This window comes from Chlamydotis macqueenii, chromosome 1 (assembly GCF_036417535.1).
Source record: "Chlamydotis macqueenii isolate bChlMac1 chromosome 1, bChlMac1.mat, whole genome shotgun sequence".
In the NCBI taxonomy this organism is placed as follows: Eukaryota; Metazoa; Chordata; class Aves; order Otidiformes; family Otididae; genus Chlamydotis; species Chlamydotis macqueenii.
Window position 1 is genome coordinate 55467895 of NC_141556.1, and position 18262 is coordinate 55486156.

The 18262-nt window shown below is 45.9% G+C and overlaps 1 protein-coding gene across 1 annotated transcript in view; it reads right to left on the reverse strand.

The window, feature by feature from the left end:
* Window positions 1–895, reverse strand: part of EP300 (EP300 lysine acetyltransferase) — a 66674-nt gene extending 65779 nt beyond the window's left edge. The window contains exon 1 of the mRNA XM_086752342.1: window positions 877–895. The gene's annotated coding sequence lies outside the window, so the exon portion shown is untranslated. The remainder of the gene's footprint in view (window positions 1–876) is intronic.
* Between the last annotated feature and the right edge of the window lie 17367 nt (window positions 896–18262).

Below are 18262 nucleotides of genomic sequence, written 5' to 3' on the forward strand. Positions count from 1 at the left end.
GCCGGGCTCTTCCGCAAACTCCCCTGGCTCTGCCCCTTAAAGGCGAAGGGGTTTTTTTAATTTTTTTTTTTTTTTTTTTTTTTTTTTTTTTAAAAAGGGCTCCTTCTTTTTCCTCCCCTTACGCTCTTTTCTGTCGGCCGAAAAGTGCACGGCGGCGGCCCGAGGGAGGGCGGCCGTAACCCACGGCCTGGGGCAGGCGGCTGCTCGGTTCCGCCGCACTGCCTAGCCCGGTGGGCCGAGGGTCCGGCGGGCGGAGCGGGTGTCTCCCGCCGCGGCCCTCCCTCCCTCCCTCCCTCCCTGCCGGCGCCCGGTCGGTTCCCAACGGTGCCAGCGGGCGGGGCGCTCCTCCCGCCGGTCCTGGGCCTTGCTGCGCCACAGACATGGCAGCTCGGGCCGGGAGGCAGGCCCCGGTCCGGGGGTACGGCCCCCCCCTTCCCCGGGGCTGGGGAGCAGCTCCCCCGTCCCCGGGCAGCGGCCGCACCCCCCTCCCCGAGGCCTGGCGGGCGGTGGGTGTACGAGACCCAGTGACGCTCTTCACGTAGAGAGCTGGACTGGGGGAGGCCGGAGCTGGCGTAGTTTTCCATCGACGTGACAATAAATAAATAAAAAAAAAAACAAAACCCCTACCAACACCGCCCCCCCCCCCCCCCCCCCCCGCATTTTGTGCCAATGAGTAAATAAACTTTGTGCCAAAACCCCCTGCGCGTGCCGGGGAAGGAAGGAGGTGGGAGGCGTTGGGTGGTAGAGCAGCGCCCTGAAAACGCACCCCGCTCTGCTGAGGCCGGTAATATTCATGTCGGCCTTCATTACGCCTTCGTAGCCCCCGAGCCGTTTCATAGCTTAGGATTTCTGACCTGCCAAGATTTTTCCTCAAACCCTTAAGGGCTCATCAGCCATCATTAGCGAGGAAAGACCCCATCCCGGCTTTTCCCTGCGGTGTGTTCCGGCTCTTTTGGGCCATGCACTGTTAGGGGATAGGGGTGGAAGGGAAGCGTGGGCCTGCGTGTGTTTTTAGTGGAAAAAACAGTTTCGTTTGATCCAAGCAGGGTGTTTGTGAGGGTTTCTCTCACCACCCACTCTCAGGGCTGAGCTCTCCCCAATCCAGCACATAAGAACCAAAGCAGGTATTTGGGAAGAGCCTAGACTAAACACCAGAATAAATACCACAGGCGATGAGAGCAGGCCTGAGCTGAGATTCACAGCCCTGTAACAGTTATCCACCGGCTCCCTCACGTACTCCCACACTTCTGCTTCCCTTGTTTGGGCTTTATTTCAAGCAAGATTGTTGTTGTGTCCCTTAGCACAAAAAGGTTACGCTCACACTGCTCCAAAAGTGCTTAGAGATTATGCGTGTATTAGCCTTACAGAAAAATCTTAGAGCCACTGGCAGTGCACAAATCTATATGTTTTAAAAGTGAGGTGGAAGGAGCCTTGCAAGGACAAATAAGTGGTAGGAAAATGGAGAGCAGAACATCTCAGAACTAAAGCTGTCGAGGCCAACAGCGTCAAACCTAGCAGTGTCACACCTAACAGTGTCACCTTAGAAACAAGGTTAAGGTTCTCACAGGTTTTTTGCCTCCTATTGCTACTAAATTCCCCCAAATATTCCATAGAAGTTTTGTATTACCTCAGTTTATTTTGTCAAATTGACTGCTTCCCTTGCTTGTGAAGCACTTTTTAAACTCAGCTGCGAGTAATTTTACCTTTTTTTTAAGTCTCCTTAGAATTAAATGTTGACTGAAATAAGTCTATATAAAGGTTTTCAGACTCTCTAGAGGGCCTTAAACCACAGTTCAATAAGGAATTAGTGGCAGCTTTATAAAGACACCAAGGTGCACATAAACACCTAAATGGTTTTAGAAGTCAGGCCCTTACTAAACAACAAGTTTGGAGCAAAGCAGATGTTTCAAATAAGAGTTTTGTGACACTAGTTCCTATCTAGAGACTTGATCCTACCAATAGTTGCATGTGTGCTTAGTTTTATATAGCACATAGTTCCACCAAAATCACGCTGTACTACTCACCATAGTAAAACTAAGCACATGTGTGCTTGCTGGAGCACAGACTGACAGATAAAAATTAAAGAACTGGGTAGCTGCTTGCTACTCCAGAGAGTTATTGTATGGATTGCTTAGTTTTGCTAAGTACCAGAAAAATCTGACAAACAAAATAAAGTGCTTAGTTTTTGGTGCAGCTTCCCCTCTCCTCTGGTTACCTGTCTATTTACCCTTCAAACGAGTTCAGGGAAGCGTACCTGAACTGTGGGAACAGATTTTTTGGTAAATGCTATCAAACCAGCATATATCTTCTGAATATGAATTACAGATATAAGTAATGAATCAATGTATTAGCAAAACCATACCTCTGCCTTACAAGCATCATAACCAGTAGATTATCTTAGTTCTTTACATATTAGAAAGTCATATTCAGTTAGCTTTTCATATTAGAGGCTTAAATGCAAGCTGAAGTATACAGAATAATAAATATAGAAGAATGCTACTTGTGTTTTTTTCCTTGTATAAAATGGTTATCTAAAACAAGAGAAGGAGGAAGAAGAAAGAAAACCTAGGAAAACAAGGTGAAAATAAATACTATATATATATATATATATATATACAAAAAAAACCCTACCCTTCAGCATCTGTTAATTTTTCTAAAAACATTGCCATTTTCTTAAATGAACCTTAATACATACACACAACCAACTGTTGCTCAATGCTATCTGCCAAAAGAATAATATAAAAAATTACTGGAAAGTAATAACAGAACACAAAGCATACTAAGAAGCAAATGCCTATACAAATAAAACCAGGAAAGGAATATACTATTAAAAGTAAAACAAACCTGTTCACCCAACAACTGCTCCACCTTGCCTCAATTCCCCCATTCTTACAGCAAGAATAGTGGTATTTATCCCTTGAAAATAATACCCAGAAGAACTAATTAGCTCATTATTGGCAGTAATTACAGCAGTCATTATGTACTTTGAGATAACTGGATGAAGGTACCGTAAGTCTGATTAAAATGAGAATCTGCTCAGGAAAGCAATAAGAAGAGGAATGCAAGGCCTTGAACTTTTATCATGGGATCTTGTTTGGCCTTAGCTTGTAGTGACGGAAATTCATAAGCATGCCCTGCTGCTTGGAGGGCTACGAGGAAGAAGATCTCCCTGTACTACAAGGGTCAAGGTGGTGCCCAGAGCTCAGCATACTGGCTTCAGTGAGATGAGCAGGCAGAGGAACAATAATCTCTGTCAACTTGGAGGGAGCCGGGGCTGTGGCCTTCCCCTTCCAGCTGCTGGACCGAGAAGTCAAAAAGTTGGTTGATCTGAAAGTCAACCAACCAACCAACCTCCTCCACTCCCTAATGCCGCTTGGAAAATCACTTACACTAAATTAAACTTCCCTGCTTCCCTTCATTGGGATTTGCTCCACAGCCCTGCAGCCGTGCAAGTGTCTCCAAAAGAGGGGGGCTCGTGGGATGGGGGGCAGGAGCTGGGGATGAGGCACTCCCATTTTCTCAGCCTTGTTTCTGCCTGCAGTTTCCAGCTGTACTATCTTTTTTTTTTTTTTTTTTTTTCCCTGAGCTTTCCAGGGCTGCTGCTCATGTCTGGCAGGTAATTTCTCCTGTTCCCCAGCTATATCCTGCCACGGCAGCTCTCTGCTCGCACAGCACCGCTCCCAGGGAGCGAAGGAGGAATGACCCCCTTCTCCATACCAGTGGGGAGATCTGCGTGTGGAGGGTCCTTCCCGGCACAGGTCAGAGGGGTGAGGAAATTATTTAAGGCTGCAATTTTTGCAAGTAATGCCAAGGCGCAGCCATATTTCTGGAAAGCAAGAGCCAGCTGTGCTGGAGCAGAGAACATTGCTCAGCGCGGCGTCAACATTAAAACCCAGCAGCGTTTTGATACGAGGCAAATTTTATTAAAACCATAAGAAGTAACCATCCAATAGCTGGTTCTTGCATCTAGCGTGTGCATAAAAGAAAGGGCTGGCTTTCTGACAGAGAGCAAAATGCTTTCAGTCGTCGGCCCCAGAAACGCAGGCTTCCTCGGTCACACAGTTTTCAATAGCTGAAAACACGGAGTTATGTTGCTAAATGTTAAGGGCTCAGCTGTTTACCAGAAGAATGTTTCCTCCCTGGAACACATGGTTTTGCTTAAAAGAAGTTCTCCCAAAAACTCACTTTATTTCATTAGCGAATGCAACATTATAGTTCTAACAAACATGCCATGCAGTCTCCCCTTGCAAGAACAAAATAGAAAAAGAGGATAAAAATTGACTTATCAATTTAGCAGAGGGGGCAGAGGTCCAGGCTCTGCCTAGGAAATACTGCAGCTTTTAGGTCTGGTGATAGAGAGGCGAATCCTGTGCTCTGAAATTTATATATCTTCGTACATTGTTTCCGTATTCTGGTTCTTGTTGAATGCACAAATGTGGAATAGGAGTGAGAGGTTTGTCTGCTCTCCCTGCTTTACCAAGGTCTGGCCAAATTGCTGCCTTTCACTTCCCAGGCTCAGCTCTCCCCTCTGTAACAGGGAGGTGATGCTACTCCCCCCTTACAGAAAACACATTCGAATCATTAAATGAAAGTGTAGTACTCCTGTATCTTCTGAATGAAATTACACTGAAATTAATGCATTTACATCAGCAGTTGATTTATCCCAGAGTATTACAGGGACACAAGCAAGAGGTTCTAGATTGAAAGTGTAATATTTTTAATTAAGAGCTCTTGAACGTGCCACGTGCTTTGAGCTTGTGGAAGCTGAAAGGATAGCAAATTTCTGAACAGCTCGGTCAGCTCAGCACTGTGTTTACAATGATCTGCTAAAAATGATCATTGTGTGATGGAGCTGGAGCTAACATGGGAAATCTGTGCTGAAAGAATTACAGTTATTGTAACAACCTGGAGGAAGCACGCTGTTCACATTCCTCTTACTTCTTTTGACTCTGGTATCCAATGGGAAAGTTCTTGATAAGCTTTATTGCACTGCAGAAGGGATAAACAATGTGCTTTGAAATCTTCTGAGCTTAAAGCCAAAACTTATCTTTTCATTTGTTTCCTCAATTGTCCCACAGATACAGATCCACTGTCCACACATGCTTACAAAGAACAAAACACAATTATTTCTGTTATACCTCTCCTTCCTTTGCTGTTTTTTTTCACAGTGTTCCTTAACTCAGACCTTTTTTTTTTTTACGTGCTACAACATTCTTCTATATGCTGAACTGCAATGTGTTGTTTGATGTCTGCAATCAAAATGCAAAGAGGGAAAAAGTAATTTTTTTCCCCTGATTTATTAGTTTTCATGCTCTGAGATATAAAGTGATTCCTTTGATGGGGTCAGGCAGGATTTACTCTGCAGCAGAGAAATGTACTGAATCGAGAGGTTTTCAGTACAGAGGGTATTGGCCTTCTGACGGAGCTAGTGGGGAGACCCTGTTGTTCACAGGATAATACACTTAGTTAATCAACACAATCTGAGCTGTTTTTACAGTTGCCATGGAAGGAAAATTTTCCACAGGAAATATAGGTCTGGTTGTTTTTTTTTTTCTTTTTCTTTTTCTGCTTTTATCTAGAAAGATCTTGTATTTTCTTGGCTTTTTTGGCATGCCAGAAAAGGCAATGCCTTCATGAGTGCTTTCCTTCTACATGCAGATAAAAGTCAATAATTAACCACAAACACCAAAAGCCATTGATTCTAATGTGATGACTCTGTGTAAAACAATAGGGCTAATCCTCAGTTCCTTACCTTCCTAATTTATATGGGCTTATCACTTCTCTTCCCAGAAATTCCCTCGTGAACTTTCACGTTTCAAAGTCCATGAGGTTTTTCTTCTTCTCTTGGTCTCTTCTAGCAAGGGATGCTGACATCAGGCAGCCACGGACTTGCTGTTTGCATCCTCTGACCGCCCCATACGCGAGACCTGCGAGCCTCAGAGAAGGGAGCATCCAATCCTGATGGTGCTACGCTATTTAAAGCCACCAAGAGAGCAGTGAAAACGTGGAAGCTATAGCGGTTCTCAGGAGCATGCTTTTCCTCCTGGCACTCACACGTTGCCTGAACCCCTGGAAAGAGCGTTTCTGCAGAGCAGGATCTGTTTATGAGCTAATTTGTAATATTTGCTCCGACCTCTTTTGCCATCTCAGATGCCTTCCCTTGAATCTCAGGACAGGCAGAGGAGAGGCATGCCACAGCGCACCCCGGATTAAATGGGTGGAGGGGGACACAAACCGCCCATCGGTGGGATGTGAGGGGAGGGCTGGTTGTCCGATCCAGCACAGGCACTGTAATAAAGATGCAACAACCTGGAAGTAAAGCTGAAAACTTTCAACACAGCTGGACCAGCCATTAAAAAACTTTTATACACCAGCAGGCCTCCCTGAGAAGTGAAAGCCATGGTTGGTAGGATGTTTTGGCATCAAGGACTTGTTTATCTTTCATTACAGCTGAAGAAACATTTGAGCGAAGTAACTTTTGAGGGAACATAGAGAGCTTTCCTGGTGATTAGAAAAGTAACAATTTCAAGGTTGATGTTACTCCTCTTTTGTCGATATTTATATGACTGCAAATTTGTTGCTATTTAAGAACCGGCTTCAAGAAAGCCAAATGCAAAGTGTGAGATGCACAATCGGCATCACAAAATGATAAAAAGTTTGGTTCTTTCACCATCGTATATGTGATGAGTAAATGTTTTGTGCAAGCATTTGGGCCCCACGCAAAGGGGCTCGGCCATGGCCATTCTGCATGGTGCTGCAGGGCTAAGCACCAAGCCCCAGGAGAAGCTTCCCTGGGAGACTGGGGCACTGAGCTCCCCTGGACACAGCAAAATTAGTTGTCTTAGCAGGAGAAAAAAGAGTTGGAACATCAACCCCACAACAAATCCTTGCAACAACAACAACTCCCTGCTTCTGCTGCTGCTGCCCTGTGTGGTGAGTGTCAGCCTGGTGTTTGGGAACGGACACAGGGGACCGTGCCTGGCCACGCTGGACGTGCTCCTGGCATGCCTGCTGCCTGCCTCCCCCAGGACATCTTGGTGGTGATATCCCAAACAGCTGCTCCGGCCAAAAGGACAGTGCTGCTGGGTGTACAGAGATGCAAAACTTAAAACACTGGAGAGAGCAGCATAGCAAAAAGTCTGGCGGCTGGATGTGCTGGTTGTCTTGGCAGCTGTGCCGGTTTTTTTCTCTCATTTGCTCTGCTAGATGTAGGCATCTGAATTCCTACTGAAAAGAAACAGAGGTGCCCAAGGCCTCTTGTGATTCTGCAGTTTGCTGGTTCATGTGTCTTTCTATCTGTGGCTCTGCCACAGATAGGTATATTAAAAAAAAAAAGTATATTTATATACCTCAGGGGTATAGAAATTAAATGCTTTTTGCTTAGAAGATTCAAGCCATCCTGGCATATTTAGTCCCTGCAAGAAAAGAAATTATTTGCACTGAGGTGAGCATCTCTCTGTTCACAGAGGAGTGCACCGGCTGCCAGAAGGTGAGAACTGTGTGGAAGATTCCCTGTTCCCCTGCGAAGGAGCCAAGCCAAGACCTAATGACAGCAGCCTGACTCTACGACATGAAGGGCAAGCACGTCTGCCCTTGCACATGAGTATCCCGCATCAGTGCAAAACAGGCCCGTGGATTCCTCCGTCCCTCCTGGGTATTTCAATTAAAAGCCAGAGAGGAAGTCCAAGAAAATGCCTAAAATGGCTTGAGTCCTTCCTCACAATCTGGAAATGGAAGTCAGCGGTGACTAACTCCAGCCCAGCCACCAAACCCCTCCCTCCCTGACTCTGCATCGTTCCGTCCTTTCTCAGCTCCTCTCCTGCCTTTGCAAACAGTCGGCAGTGGAAACAGTGAAGCAGCCTGGCTTCAAACGCCAGGAACGCACGAGTGGTATGCGACTGCAGCAGTGACCGTCATCTACCCATCCTGGTGTCTAACCTAGGAAGAAGTGATTAAAATCTCACAGAGACAAATCTTGATTATAAGCAGAGGAATGATTTTGAAAGAGGCTGCCGCCAAGCCTGGAAACAAAGCCCGATTAAATCCTGCCATTGACTTAAATTGGCTTCAAACCAGGCCTGTAACATCTTCTCCAGTTAAAAAAAAAAAAGGTTTGTTTATAAGTTTTTAAGCCAGTTCAGGCGATGTCTTTCAGCTTCCTCACAAAGCTAACATATAGCAATATCTGTAAAGAACAAGATTAACTAACTCAGTGGTCAGGAAAGCTGCATCCCGTACTCACTCATGGTGTGATGGCCTCTGTAGTAGATGGTTGTTTTGCTGCTGATTCAGTTTTGGTTATGCAGTTGAGCTGGATTTGAAAGCATCTGCTTCCTAAGAAGTCACCTGGATGTTGGGAGCCGTGGGAGCATGGATGAGTCCAAGGGCACCAGCCCAGTTCCTTCTCTTTCCATTTGCTCCCATCCAGCACCATGCATTTAGCATCAGCCCTTCTGCTCGAAATTTCTAACCATCTGGGTGCAGATACCCAATGGAGAGCCTTTTTGTGGGATTTCAGCTGCAGCTTTCCTTCCACCACCCATCCATCTCGTATAAAAGCCCATCGAGACTTGCTCTTCATGTGGTACCTACTCCACAAGGGGCGTGATCTCTCCCGGTATCAAAAAACTGAGATAAGGCAAAAAATAAAGAATAGAATGGGGTGCTTATGATCCCAGTAATATGTTATTCAAAATATTACAGTTCAAAATCTCACCTTCTCTTTCAGTTTATTTCGGTCACAGCTCTTTCCCTAAGGACTTCAGTTACAGCTCTGCTTGCTCACAATGAAGGCTGCGGGAGGATAAATCATGCAGTGTGGGGCCCAGAATGCCTTGTCCTCTCTTCCCTGGTGGTGTGGCGTGGAGAAAGATGCCCTCGAAAAATTTGACTGCTTCTGTGGTGGAGCCCTCTGCACCCCTCATTCAGCAGTGCAACAGAGTGTCTTTGGGAGGACTTTATTCACAGGGTGTGCAGGGTGTTGGCTGGAGAGCTGCAGAGCTGAGCTGCCCGCTTATGCCTTACCCAAATCTACTGCTGCCCTCAGGTTTGTGACCTCAGTGACTGGTCAATAGGGTAAACCTACCTTGGATATTCCCTGCAGAGGTGATTAAAAAGGATGAGCAGATGAAAGCACACCTGAGCAAGGATATTGCTAAACCAATTCATTATTTTTACTAAGCTAATTAAAGGCAGACCAATGAAGTGATCACACTGAGATAATGATTAAGATCAAATCAATAAATCAGTAGACTCAAATGGGCAGTCATCAGATTATATATCCCTCTATCAAAGTGATTTGTGAAGTTGGCACTGAAGGAATTACTTAGATTTAATCTTGTCTAGAGATATCTCGAGGAGGAGGCCGAATCTTTTCAGGCTAAAACCCCAGCAAGCTTCCCAGCAGATGCAGTGATCCCACCTGATGAAGAACACAGGTCTTCAAAAGATATAAGGATATATATACCCCCTTCGAAGGATGTATCTCCTCCCTTCGAAGGGGGATGTCCAGTCTTTGGATTTTTTGCCAAGCTACATGACACAGGTTATGCAGTAATCTTATCTTAGCTCTGTTTGGGGAAGTAACATGATACGTGTCTCCACAGTGACTTTCCTTTAACACATCTTCCTTAAACCTTAAGCTTATTTTTAATCATATTAACATTTATGGTCTGTATGTTCCCCATTTCACTAATGGCCCTGTTTTCCTCCACTGCTAAAGCAGAGGGAGCGATCAGGGCAAACCCAGCTACTTCTGAATAATCTTCTTCTCAACTCCAAAGATTGCCACCCTAATTCATTTGCAACTTAATTTTAGTAGGCCTCCAAGGGCATTTTTCCCACCAACACATCCGTTCACCTGTTCATACCAACAGGAAATTGGAAAAACAAGAACTGAGGGAATCCATTCATTAAAACAAAGGTAAAAATAAACAGTGTAATTTCATCTACATCATTCCTCGGGGTTTTTAATTCATGCCTGTATTTCTTCGTTATGCCGAGCACAGCGCTGAAGGCTTCCTCTGGGTGCACAGCCTGGAGCCTGACATGGTCCCAGAGCAGGCTGCAGCCTGCCCAGCCTGGTCAGAGCCTTCACTGGAGCCCAGTTCATCTTCCCCTTCATGGGTTATCCAGTGCAAGGCAGAGATGTGGTGGTGGTGTTTTTATTCTGGGGCAAGGATGACACAAAAGAACTATTTCCTGTGTCGTTGTTGTTTGTATAGGTGTAACTTCCCATTTAGATCAGGTTTGGGTTCAGGCTGTACGGCTAGTGGGCTCGTTGTGAACCCTGGTGTTTTGGATGTTTTCTGTCATCCAGGTCCCTTACAAGTTGTGGTGGAAGGTCCCATGAGCAAGTGACCATTTTGCTTGATCATACCTTCATCGGTAATGTGAAATATTACCGGGGAGGAAGACTTGTAAGTAAGGCAGATGCTAGTCTTGCAGCTAAGGTAAAGGAAGTGTAACATGCCATCAGCAGAAATCATCTTTCAGAAAAATATCCTGCTTAACACGCTTTCTCCCCAAGTACGTTTTCCTCGAGCCAGTTCTTCTCCAATGTTGTCAGCAGTTGTTAAAATACTGTGAACTTTTTAATGGAAAATAATTGGGAAACTAACTTTGGGTGAATTTTTTACTTACTCTTATGGCTTCTGACCTAAAACTACAAAATGCTGTTGTATGAATCAGTATTTGACCATTAAAATCTTCTTAGGATCGACTCTAACTTGGGCCTATTTTCATCCCACACCCTCCAGTCCAAGCAAGGGTCAAAATTAATTTGAATTCCCAGTTCTTGGAGGCTCCAGACTTGCTGCTAACGCAATGAAGGCTTTTCACATTTCTTTGTCACCCAGGTGAATGATAGCGAGCCTGAGGTGAAATGGGAGCCTTAAAAATAAAAAATGAAAATGTAAAATAAAAGATGCTCTGGTTCCCCTTTTGCAGAGACAGCACAAATCAAGAGGTGAGCTCAGCTCAGTGCTCTGGTAGAAAGCAATTTCCTGATTTAGGGTGATATGTAGCTAAGGATTTTGACTGATCTCATCTATATGTATATTCAGTCTTTCCAAGATGCTGTTAGTAAGCATACCCCAAATTTGAATGTCTTATTTTATTTTACAAAGCCCCTTTTATATTATTTTTAGGGAGAGTTATCTGTGTTACTTGCAGCCTGACACAGCTTGGGGTCATCTGCAGGTTTAGCAAACCTAATCTTTCTTCTTTCAGGCAGGTAATTTATACGAAAGCTGTGTACAGGCCTGTACCCGGGCCAAATCCTGACTCACCCTCGCTCCATACAGCTTTTCGTTTTGAAAATGAACCACTGCTAAGGACCAAAATAGCACAGGGTTTTGCAACCCATCCTATACTGGTTTCATCCAGCGAGTTTCCCTGCCTGGTTTAGGAGAGTGTCGCATGAGACCGTGCCAAAGCCTGGCTGGAGCCCAGCTGCGGCACATCTGGAGCTTCTCGTTTTGCCCCAGAGCCTGCTGCTAATCTGCTTTAGGAGAAAAGCGGGTTGGTTTGGTATGGCTTGCTTTGGACAAATCCAAGTTGGCTGTTTCTCATCTCGTTGCTATCTCCTCAATTTGTTTACAAATAACTTGATTTTTTTTTGTTCCAGAGAGTTAAAGTTAAGCTGACTGGTCTGTAATTCCCTTGGCTCCTCTCATCTTCCCTTTGATAGGAACTCCTTTGCCCTTTTTTTATCTTGGGGTGCCCTGACGTGTCGGTCCCAAATTCCCCAAATTAAACACGTACCATGATGGACTACCAGGTAATGTCAGTCAGTGCTGGGTGAAATTCCTCCTGCACAATAGGACTGAAAACATTTTCCTCATCCAGCTGCTCTCTAACTCTAAAGTTCTTCTGAGCTCACTGTCAAATAGAAATTTGGGCTGATGACTCAGTCGCTGTCCTAAGCCATGTTTCTGAAGCTCCTCTCCCAAGATCCAAAATCCCCACATCTGCCCCATGACTTGGCAAGGGGGCCAGTCTACACAACCTCCTGCCCATCCCCCAAATAGCTCCCTGCGAAGGACAACCCTGATCCAGCTTTTGAGGTGCTCCTGCTTCTCCTGGTGCTGTGGATGCTGGTGATGCTGTTGGAGGCTGAGGCTCCCCTGCATCCTTTTGGAAGCCCTGTCGCTATGGCGACTGTGCGCAGCTTTACGATCTGTTTGTTGTCCAGTTATTTCAATTGGAAATGCTTCTGGAGCATTTATATTTTCAGAGATTTTAATTCAAATCGCTAGTGGGTGGTTTTGAATTCAAGAGGGAAATGACAATACACTGTGAAGAAAAACTTTCAGAAACCTTTATGGTCCACTGTTGCATTTGTTTATTGTTTAGTGATTAAATGAGACTTTTTGTCAGTTTTATATCCATTTTGTATCTTTGTCACAGTGGTCTGAGAACATCAAAGAGAAAGAGAAAAATCTTCACTTCTCCCCCTTGTTTGGGTGCAAACCCCACCAAATCGCTCCTTATGACCCAGCCAGGGTGGCCTGCGGCAATGAGAGGAGCAGCAGGGCTGCCCGGGTGCTCCCCTGCCCCAATTCGCAGTGGACTGGCAGGAGTCAGGCAGGATGGCCCGGGAGCCCTTCAGGATCTGCAGCCTAAAAGCAATTTTGTCCTGGAACAGATCTGCGAATGGCCAGGGGGATTCCCCTCTTGATGCTCCCAGCTCAACTAGGGGACAGACAGAAAGGAGAAGCAATGAAGGTGAAGCCTCAGAGTGTACACGTGGTAACTTCACCCACCTTTGCTCACCTGCAGATGCTCATTCAGCACGGAGGAACATTTCAGACCATTGGATAAGGAGTTAATGCTTTTACCTGCCAGATTGTAGCGCTTCCAATCTGATGACTGTTTTAACAAAGGATCATAACTTGCATCTGCATCCTTCTTGGCCTCTCCCCCATCAGACTTTCTGCCTCTGTTTGGCAGACAGAGTTTTTATTCCTTGCCTTCTGCGTGTTCCTTCAGCTGCTCCGACCCCTCAGCCACAGCAGTCCCCTGGCATCCCCCCCAAATAGCTCCTTCTTCTTTTCAGCACGTCTTAGGAGGTGAAGAGCTGCTCAACTTTGACAAATGGTAGTACTTCTGCATTTAATAGTAATGTTTTAGGGAGGCACTTGCTTTCAAATGCATTGAAATATCTCTCCCTGCCTTTGATACATTTACCTGGAAACTTTCGCATCCAGGTGCTGACATGGGAAGAGCTGTTCAGTTGGAAACTCATGGTTTGCTCTGTGAGTTTGAGATTTTCAATAAGAAAATCTTATTTCTCAACATATAGTTCAATAAGAACTACCAGGTTACTACTAACAAGAATGTACAGATGTGAAATCAAGAGATTATTTGGGAGAAAAACTGAACTCTGCTCAGAATACTTTCAAACAAAGAAAATAAGAACGATGAGGGAGACGTCAATCTTTTTAGTTGTGTTTTCATTTACAGTTTGGTTTCTGTAGTCCATTTGTTCTGGAGAGTCAAACTCAACTACTTTTTAGATTTCCTAACATTTTTACTTATAGAACACAGCATGATGCTCTTGGTTTGGTCATCTAAAAGGTAGCAGCATTCTTAAATTAAAGTGCTTAAATGGCAGAGGGCTGCCTAGGTACTTTAACAGCAGGTTTTGGTAAACCTTTCAGTTTTATGGACAGAATTGAAATGTCAGGAATCTGTTTGCCAGAGTCTCTCTGGAAAGGACCTTTCTTTTTATCTAGCCCTTGGTGTGGTGCTGGGAAGAGGTCCGGGGCAGGGGATGGAGGGACAGGTTTCCACCCAGTGTCCCAGGAGCCAGGATGCTTACTGGGACGCTCATCTCCTCCCTGGGTATGGGGCAGAGTCATGATGGGAGCAGAGGGTCACAGCAGCTCACACTGCTGAGTAGCTTCTTCTGAAGGATAAGCTGGGAACAAAAAAAAAGGGGTCTGTGTAGTTCACCATTTTTGGGCATGACCAACCCTTTTCAGGCCACATCGCTCCATGCTGTTGAGCTTGCTGGCAATCGCAGCCTGCCCCAAGCCCACCTTATCGTCCAAGCACCAATTGCGATCCTGTAGGGTGATGCTCAACCACAGGGCAGTAGCTGCCAAGACCAGCTCCTTGAAGGAAGTCTTTTCCCTGTTTCCATCAGCAAATATTCAGCAGAAGCCATTCTCGACCTCCCCAGAATAACGCACACCTGCAAATGGGAATGTGGAAAAACATTGATCTTCTCACCTTGCCACATGTTTGAGACCAAGGCCAAGCACTGCCCCTCGGAGAGAAAAGAAGCAAAACACTGAGGTGGCACAGAAATGCTCAAATAGAAAGAAAGCATTGCCTTGATTTACTAGATAGGACAAATGCAAATGTGGAAAACCTGTCTGGATGCCTGGGATAACTAAGACTGGTCTGAGGTGCTTCAGCTGATCACCTACCACACATCAGGGGCCCTGATGGGCATCAGCAAGTGAAAGGATAAAGTGGGTGCTTTGACACCCTGCAAACATGGTCCAGCCCTTGGCCCAAGGTTTGCAGGGAGCAATACATGGTATTTGCGCTTGCTGAAGAAGGCGGTGAGGAAGAGTCACCTCCCTGTTCTGGTGGCACCATTTTGACTTTCAGGAGGCTGTTCTTACCAGCAATGAGCACACTTAAGTTGGCCCAGACGCTATTAAAAAGTTATTCCAAGTGCTCTGGCTGGCTGTACGCACTACAGATTGTTAGCATCAGAGAAAATCCCAGCTTTTGTTAGGAAGAATGTAAACAACTGCTCTTCCCAAAAGAGCTGCTTCATTCAGCATCCAGGAAAAAAAAAAAAAAAAAAGAGTAAAAAAAACCCTCTCAGCCCATTACTGCATGGCTGGCTTCCGCTCAGCACCATCCTGCTCTGAAGCAGAGGGCCTGAAAGCTGTTTAGGGACAAACAACAGGGAAAAGCATAAACTTAAATGCAGCATTTCACATGAAAAACACCTGTGTACAGATTTAGGTGTCACCTCACCCTGAAGCCAGCCCCTGCTCCCCATCAGCCAAGCTCCAATAGTCACTCACCATCTATACATATGCTTATAACAAAAATGATATGTGGACATGACATTTTGTGAGCTCCCAGAGATTTGGGATATCTGAAGGACTGCAAATATGAAAAGTGTTGAACTTGTTGCAGGCCAGGGTCCCATACTGGAATTACCCCCGCCCCCGCCGTGATCTTGTGGCAGAGCTCAGTACATTTGCTCGGCATTGCCCATATCCTCTACTACAAAGAAAAGGAGTCAGTTTGAAAAATCCCTATTTTACCACATTTTCATCTTAGGGAGCTGAAAGAGCAGCAATTGAATTCAGGACAAAACAATGAATTATGACTTCATTGAAGTTTTAGTCTTTCTTCTTATAAATAGCTTATCTCCAACTATAAAAACAACCATCTTCTGGTCACCCATCTTTGCTGAAGAACCCAGTTTTAAACTATTTCATTCTGAACCCCAAACTGCCATTTAACTGGGTTGAGACACAAGCTCGCCCTGCAGCAGCCCCTCAGATGTTTGTTTTCTGGAGCTACAAGGTCCCAGAGTCGTGTGAGCAGGATGTCCAGGAGCAGACGGCGATGGCTCTGGACGGGGCAGGCTCCACAGCTGTTACAAATCCCAGCTTTCGTGGCATGGTGGGGCACTGAACAGTCCTGGGGATCCAGGAGGTGCTGTGCAATGTGGGGAGGACACATCGCCCATCCACACTGTTTAGCAGCACACAAGCCAAGCAGGGAAATCATTTGCAGAACTCTGCCAGTGGGAGACCTCAACGGTGAGTGTGTTCAGCCCCTTACTGCCCAGAGATGTGTGTTGTTTTGGGGTCATTTCTGCAATTAGGACAAAGCGAGGATGAGTTAGGATGCTGCAGTCCAGTCCCTGAGCAAATATCTAGGTTCAGCTCCTGCAAAGCACGCCATGGACGTTTTAAACCCAAGCACCAGCCAGCAACCAGTGACGTGGGCAACGTGTGAACAGACTGCAGAACTTGACGGGATTTTCAGCCACCTCTCAAGCTCACCCCTACTCTGTGATCCCTGTTTTGGTGCTTTTCCGAGTGAGGCTGACCCCACAGCCCCTTTTACTCCAGCTGGGGGTTTATTGCTTTAGGGTCATTGAATTTCTCTGCCTCTCTAAAGAACAGCAGTATCCAACAGCAGCAGACACTGCTGTCACAAAATTGAACAGGCTCAAGGTGACATAGAGTTAGTCTAGAGACCCCCCTGTAAGACCCCCCAGCTAGAAATTCTCTCTCCTGTTTTTCCGGTGCTATCTAGTAAGTCCATGATGATGTCCCACCATGCCAGACAGGTTCCAGGTATCATGTCAGCTTGCTGTTCTGTAGTATCCATGCTGCCGCTGCTGGATAAAACATCACCAGGAGATGGGAAAGGCCACGGTGAAGGTGGTGGAAAGGCTCCGGCAGCAGCAGAGCAGCCGGCTCCTCACTCTGCTGCAGCTGCCTGAGGTTCCAGCAGCTCCAGGGTGATTCATTCCAGACCGGGAGTAATTGGTGTTGGCTGCTGAAACGCCGAGCCCTGAAACTTGTTTTGTCATAGCATTTCCCGCTACGTGACATGCAACTTTGCAAAGTGCTCTGCTTGGTGTTTGCGCTGCAGCAAAGCCCTTAGTCACCTCCCAGGCCCAGCAGCCGTGTGTTGGTCCTGGGGAAGGAGTGGGCAAAACAGATCTTGCAAGAACAGGCAAATTAGTTTCACTTGCTCAAGGAAAAAAAAAGAAGAAAAGAAAAAAAAAAAGAAGATAATAAGAGGAAGTGAATACTTTAAAGCAGCAGGAGCCAAAGTGAGTTCCTTTATTATAAAAAAGCCTGAGTCATCTACTGGCACGGTATGGGGATTGCAAGTGTCCAAGCGATGTCAGGGAGATCTTTCCATGCAAGAAGGTGCACATACTGATGGCAAAACAAGTAATCTGGACTTTGCTAACTGCTTACTGTGGTTTTATCCAACAGGGCTCCTTGCTCAGAGCTGAGAAAAAGCCTGCCCTGGTGCTGGCTTTCCCCAGTGAGCCTCCATGGGGCCTGGAGAACTGACAAGTCCAAGCTCTGACATCCTCTAAGAGGAAGATAATCCTATAGAGACAGTCTACAGAGAACATTTAGCATCGTGTGTTTTAAGATGTTTGGTTGCTTAAAATGTTGGTGGATTCATTTTCCAAGCCAGGTGTTTTGCCCATAGGCACCTGGACAGCTTTATGAGAGTGTTTTGCACCGCCACCTCAGTCACCGACCCTGAAAAGTTCACCCCCAGAAATGAACAGATAGAGGTTGCAGTGATCGTAGCACTCCTGATGGGAGGCACCAAGCAGGTGCTTTTGAAGATTGTCAGGTCTTCCTGTACAGGACTTCCTATGCTGTGACCACCCCCTCAAAAGAGGCTGCAGCATGAGCCCCTTGAGCACGGTACAGCCCATTTGTGAGGCTCGCTCTTCTGTGCTGGCAGCCAGCCACATTCTGCGATTTGCTGTAGCCTCCAAATCATCTCCAAAGGTGATCCTGAATACCCCCGTTGGCAATTCAGCAGTGGGGAGTCCACCATCCTAGGTACAATGTCAAACCCTGCATTGGGCTGCGAGGGTCCCACACCTTTGGCAGTAACAGAGACGTCTGCCAAAACTCCCACCCCAGCAGCCAGATTTATGGGCCGGCAAGAGGCTGGGCCTGCCACGCTCTTCTCCAGCCATAAAGCAGGGAGCCCTTGTAGAAAAATGTCTTGTTGTTAGGTCCCAGTTGAGATGCACAGTGCAGCCCATCTCTTGTTTAGAGCTACGGCTCCAACATCTCCACAGACTCCAGTCAACATCTTCTAGGTGATGCTTTCAAATTTCCTCTCAGTATGATGAGAGACTGGAACTTCAATTTATTGAAATAAATAATCCCACTTTCTGGAGCTGTGATTTCGACTTCATCACCTCACTCCAGGAACTGGAACCATGGCAGATGGATTGTGCCTATCTGTTAATCCAGCGCTGGAGAGAAGAAAAGAAGAAAAAGCCAGTTGTTTCTAAGCAAATCAAAAAAGAGATAGAATTTTGGGGCCCTGCTCCCACCCGAGACTCAAAGACCACTGATGCATTGAGGCCTTAGAGTGTTTTTTTTGCCAAGGTCAAGTGCACTTTTCTGGTACAGAATGAGCGGAGTAAACACTGACATTAAATTCTGGGTGAGTAAAACCTTGATGCAGAGCCACTGCGAGTGAAAACCCCAGAGAACAAGAA